At 39.0% G+C, this 6,320-nt stretch overlaps 1 non-coding gene across 1 annotated transcript; it reads right to left on the reverse strand.

Annotated features, from left to right (window-relative positions):
* Positions 1 to 5,464: 5,464 nt before the first annotated feature.
* Positions 5,465 to 5,571, reverse strand: LOC122070201. Its single transcript, XR_006137697.1, has one exon. It is a non-coding gene; the product is annotated as a small nucleolar RNA R71 (small nucleolar RNA).
* Between the last annotated feature and the right edge of the window lie 749 nt (positions 5,572 to 6,320).

Below are 6,320 nucleotides of genomic sequence, written 5' to 3' on the forward strand. Positions count from 1 at the left end.
ATTTATAGAATTTTTGGACCAATAGGGAGGAAAGAGAAAATTCCTTAACCAATGGTGGTAAAAATTAATTTTTCTAAACCAATGGGGTGAAAGTAAGAAATTTTGGACCAATGGGGTGGAGGGTAAATTTCTTTAGCCAATGGGGAAAAAGTAATTTTTTTGGACCAATAAGGTAAAAAGATTCCTTTTTAGACCAATAGGAGGTTATAGTGTAGGGTATGCTAGCGGGGCAGTATGGGGTACATAGGCACTGAAGAGAGAATCCCTTCTCCAAATCGATCATCGGAATGGGGATTCCGATCATTGATGGGGGTGTTGGGGCTAAAACAAGAACACTGGTGCTCCAGCCAGGGGCGTTAGAGCTCTGGCATGGGTGCTGGGCCTCTGACAGGGATGCTGGGGCTCTGGCGTGGGTGCTGAAACTTGGTCGGGTATGCACATGGGGCTTGGTTGGGTGTATGCGGGGCTTGATCAGGTGCACACGTGGGGAGTAGGGGTGCAAAGCAAGGCGTGGGTGCTCGCATGGGCAAGGTTTGGGCACTCAAGGCAAGGCTTAGGTGCTTACATGGGGGGTTTGGACACTCAAGGGAAGGTGTAGGTGCTTGCATGGGTAGGGTTTGGGCACTCAAGGCAAGGCGTGGGTGCTCGTATAGGCCGGGTTTGGGTGTTCATAAAGTAACTTCTAGGAATGATTACGGGAGATCAAATGATCCGATTTTAACGTACCATATATCGTTAGACCCTTCTTTTCTCTAGCACGGGATTTTTGGGAATTTTGGGTTAGTATAAAATGCTTCTGGGAATAACTGCCTCAATCAGTTGTCATCTCTGTCGATCTAAAGCAAAAGATCGCGTCCAAGATCTGTAAGTCATCATAGCCAGAGGAGGATGACAAAATTGGGTGTCTATAGTGGTATCTTCTACACAGTACGTTTGGCCTCAAAGATACAAACTAGCCATAAGTAGGAGTCAGCCAGTCTCGAAAAGAACCTCGATCCCCCAACCCCTAAATAGTAATCCCTTACAGCCATAGTCTCGACATCCCACACCGCCATTAGTCTCTCATGTTGTCCAATAGTCATGCGTAGAGTATGGCATACCATGCTATGCCCTCTCAAGATACATTATGTTATATCTGGGAGTAATAGTTCTCTGCGACCTACTATCGAATGAGATTAGCCAATACCTTACCCCTATTGGCAAAGGGTTATAGCACTGGGATGGGATCCTAACCATATGCATCTACATGCATCCATGGCAACCATAGCATCCATGCACTCATCTGTGGCCATAGCTATAAGACTGGCCTCTGAGCCCACGATACCAGAAAGAACCTCGACCACACCATGCCTTAGACTGTCAATATACATCCATCACCACACAGTTATTGTGAGACCCAAGAATATGGCAAGTACCAGGAGGTTTGGGAGATCGGTAAGGGTGTACAAAATTTAGTCCTACATCGCCTAGGGAGAGATTACTGGGCTAGTTAATAACCTCAAGCCTCCTTAACATGGCACAATAAATTTTAAAGCCTTAAGGCCCATGGGCCAAAGAGGACAATATTGTGCAAGGTTAAACAATTAGTATCAGAGCAAACCCCAATAGCTTGTGGGGCCACAACAGGGAAGTTGTGCCGAAAGGGGGGAAGTTTATTAGACCCAAGAATACAATAAGTACCAGACCCTCTTGGGAGATCAGTGAGGTGTCCCCACCAAGAATATGGCAAGTACTAGGGGGTTTGGGAGATCAGTGAGGGTGTATAAACTTTAATCCTACATCGCCTAGGGAGAGATTACTGGGCTAGTTAATAACCTCTAGCTTCCTTAACATGGCACAATGCTTTTTAAAGCCTTGAAGCCCATGGGCCAAAGAGGACAATACTATGCAAGGTTAATGGGGCCAGGGCGTCACAACTATCATACTATCCATCCACAAAACCTCAATCACATCCAAGCTGGCAAAATCATGCAACATGTGAAATATTTACTTTATATAAAATAAATCCATAGTATGATAATCATCACATTCCACATGTACATGCAAAACACAAAAATATACACAAAACATTTCGTAAAATAAGACAATCACCCACTCACCTTTTTTTTCCAAATCTGGTATTTTTTCACTGAATTCCCAATCATGCGTATCCTCACCAAGTACATTTCAGGTTCCTAAATAACCAATTCATATGAAGATAAATTTTTATTTCTAATAATCAACTAATAATTCCATTTTCCATATTTTAGTTGAATTCCCATACCGGAATCCATATTCAATTGATATGTAGCATATTGACCTTAGGTCAGTATTACTCTCCAGCTAACCAAGCTAGTAGTCTAGTCCATCTTTCAATGTTTGTGTAGGTTATCTACTCAACCTACATAGCCATTGAGCCCATTCTTGGACCACTGGAACAAACCTATAGGCACTTAGCTAATAATTGCCTAACTGGACTTGTCTATGTTGTCCTTGGCTCATAAATGCACTTGGATGAGGTTACAAAGCACAGGTGGTGTCCACACTGATAATCCACAACCAACCCTTTTCCTGGTATTTTTGTCCATACTTTGAGTCATAAACCACACCCTTGTGTTATATAGTTATTTTTGGGTATGTCAGGTCACATACTCACAATATGTTGGGCATTCGAGACCCATATAGACCTATGATGAGTACATTTATGTGTGAACTCTAGTGTAGTAAAACATGCTTACATTTTTAGAATGGAGCTACCTTATGTTTTAATCTCTTTTTGTAGGTTTTATATTTTCAAGGCCTTAAGGACTATCGGGTGCTATATCTCCAATTTTACACATAAAGAGGTCCTATTTCTTTTCATGGTTACGAAGAGGATGAAATTTTGAACAAGATAAAAGTGTTCAATTGCAAGTACACATTCGTTTGATCAACTATACAAGTGATTATTCTTTTCGGGTCAGAAAAAGAATAATGGATCAGAACTAAACCGAGATGCAAAACCAATCCATCTGTAGTTGTCCCAAGGGTATAAGAAATATTCCAAATGCCAACAAGGAATGATGGACCACATCCTTAAGTGATTGAAGATTCGTTTTTGGTAACAACAACTACCTAGCGTAGTTGGCGAGTTGTGGTGTGCAGAATCCCTTGCTTATTAGGAGGTCTCAAGTTCGAACCTCTTAGTTGCCATTTTGTTGAGGTTTTTTTTAGAAGATTTTCTCTCACCTACTCATCACTTAAAGGAGGTCGGCCAAGATAGTTGTACACAAGTTTGAAGAAGAGAGAGAGAAAATAAAGAGAAAAAATAGGAAAGAAGAAAAAAAGAAAAGAAAAGAAAAGACAAGGGCATGGGTGGAATTTTTCATTAAAATAGAATATTGTCCAAATATGAGCAAGAAAAATCGGCCAAAGGGGGTTTCTTGTGCAAGAAGAGAGAGAAAAATAGAAAAATGGAGAAAAAATAGGAAAAAAAAGGCAAGAAAAATCATGGGAGATCTCTCTCCACACGTTTTCTCTCTTCTCTCTCCTCCACTTCATCAACAAGATAAAAAAATCTTTTTGTTTAGAAGTTAAAATTGTTAGCTTCCCTCCCCCATTCTCTATATAATAGAATTAACACAAGGGGAGGAGGCACTTCATTATTCTTCTAGGGTTTTTTTTTTTTTTAGTTGCTCTATCTCTTTCTCTAGTTTTCTCTTTCTCTAGCTCTAGTTCTAGTTTTATGATTTAAACACTTTTGTAAGTTCTTTTTATTCAATTAATGCAAGTACTTTTATTTTTTATTCAGTCTTTTATGTTTATGATTTATGTAATTGAGTTGTAATTTTTAAAGTTATTTTTCTAGGCTTAGATCTAGGTGACAAGATCACGAGCCATGGAGCATCTCTTTTTTTTTCAAGATTTGTTTTCTTTAGGCCTAGAAATTTCAGATTTGGTTCATTCCAGATGTGATTTTTAGGGTTGGCAATATCTCAAATCACCCAAGCTTTCAAGTTCAAGCATTGATTCAGGTAGGTAGGCTTCTTCAATAGTCTTCTCTCCCTCCTCTCATTCCCTCTTCTAACTACCCTTTATTTCTTAATTTAGGATTTTAATTTCAGTTGTTATATTATTGATTTTCCCTTCCCCCAAGGTTCATGGCTAGTGTATGTGTTGGCTTTGCCCCTCCTAGCCATAGAACCATCAATTTATTGCTTTTATTTTAATTGTCCCCCTTTCCCTAAAGCCAAGTAGAGTAATCCTTGTAAGAGTGACCCTTTGGTCAAGTAGGGAAGCTCATATTATGATGCATCCCTCGGGTTTATATTATGACTCTCTAGCTTTATCCCTTTTCTTTTACTTTATTTTTATTTCAGTATTTTTTTCCTTTATTGTTTTTTTTTAATTGCGTGGGTTGTTTATTTTCAGTTATTTATTTTTTTAATTTGAATTGTGTGGCTTGCGTCTTTAAATTCTTAGATGATGAATGGTTAGGACGTTATTTTAGATACATATGTTTAGGATGGTAATTAGAATTAGATCACAACCATTAATCGGTTCACTTTCGCATTATTAAAAGAAAAAAAATTTAAAGTAGCTGCTCTCCCTATGTCGACCTGTAGCTACACTGATCCGTACACTTGCGGTTACATTTTAAAATCTCAAACAAGTTTTTGGTGCCGTTGCCGGGGGAGATAGTTCCATGTTATTTTTTGCTTTCTTTTGGTAAATTGGAGTGCTTCGTTTTGTTTTTCCTTTTCTTTTATTGAATTCCTGAGAAGATTAACTTACAATAATAGTTGTATCAGTGGAGGTCGCCATGCCTCACAGTATGATAAAGACAGGTTTCGCCCTATAGAAGTACCTCAGGAATCGACCTAAGTAACCCCGGATCCCTGTTGATAAGCTCCTAAAAAGCAAAATAAAATCAAAAAAATAAAAAAAAAATCATAAAAAAAAAGTTTTGCTATCTTTTCTTTTGTGCTTGTCTTACTCTAGTTATGGGTAGTTTTCTATTGCATGAGTGTTAGGTGGATACGTAATACTAAAAAATGGTTAGAAATAAGAGATCCAACAAGTAGTGACCCTATACGTTTGTTTTCTTTAAAACCCTTCAATATGGGAGACCAACAGCAAAACCCTCCACCTAAATCTCTGAAAGATAAGTTCTACCCTGCTAGAATAGCCCAACCTTCCTACATAGTTCTACCACAAGCCGAGGGCAATAATTTTGAACTCAAATCTCAATACATCACTATGTTGCCCTACTTCCATGGGTTGACCTCTGAGGATGCATATCTATTTCTAAGGGAATTTGAAGAGGTATGTGTTCTAATTAAGATCCAACAGCTTTCTGATGATGCTGTTAAGCTTAGGTTTATCACTTTTGCATATAGACCAAGCTAAGAAGTGGTTGTATGGGTTACCCACAAATTCCATAACCTCATGGGAACAGTTCACAGTTGTCTTCCTTAAGAAGTTTTTCCCAACTCATAAGACCAATAAGCTTAGAAGTAATATCCTTCAGTTTAGGCAAAAACCTAGTGAGTCCTTTTCCAAACTTCTGGAGAGATTCAAGGATATACTCCAAGAATGCCCTCAGCATGACCTAGACTTATGGCATTTATGTCAAATAATTTATGAGGGTATTGATTACCTAACTAAACAAATGATAGAGTTTTTGTGCCTTGAGGGATTCACATCCTTTACAGATGAAGGAAAGGCATGGGAATACTTACTTGACTTAGCTGACAAAACCCATGAGTGGGAATCAACCCAAGAGAGTGAAAGAACTATAGGAGAGAAAGGATATTTTATGGATGGGATAGTAGCCAAGGAAGCCCATTTGGATAGCCTAATCAAGAGGATTGAGGCTATTGTTCCTAGAGAGCCATCATCAGTTAATTTGGTTAAGATTTGTGCTTGGTGCCAGTCCCCTGGACATGTCATAGAAGAATGCCCCAACACCTCTGGGGGTATTTCTATTGATAGTGTTAATACCTTATACCAGAATAATCCATATAATAATACCTACAATCCAGGATGGAGAAATCACCCAAATTTCTCTTGGAATTAGGGCAACCAAGCAGGGCCTTCCAATTTTTATAATCAAAGTCAACCTGGACCCCAAAGGCCTCCCTTTGCATAACAATCTTTTTTCCAAAATACTTTTCCTAGGTCAAATGTAGGACCTCATGCTAGTTTTCCTAGGACCCCTCTTCTATCATCTTATCAGCAACCCCCTATGTTTACCAACACTGAAGGGGCAAGTAGAATAAGTGACTTGGAAAAAAATATGGCCCTCCTCATGACAAGCCATCAAAATCTTATGAGAGAACTCACCCAAGTTGTCTCAATTA

This window comes from Macadamia integrifolia, unplaced genomic scaffold (assembly GCF_013358625.1).
Source record: "Macadamia integrifolia cultivar HAES 741 unplaced genomic scaffold, SCU_Mint_v3 scaffold852, whole genome shotgun sequence".
In the NCBI taxonomy this organism is placed as follows: domain Eukaryota; kingdom Viridiplantae; phylum Streptophyta; class Magnoliopsida; order Proteales; family Proteaceae; genus Macadamia; species Macadamia integrifolia.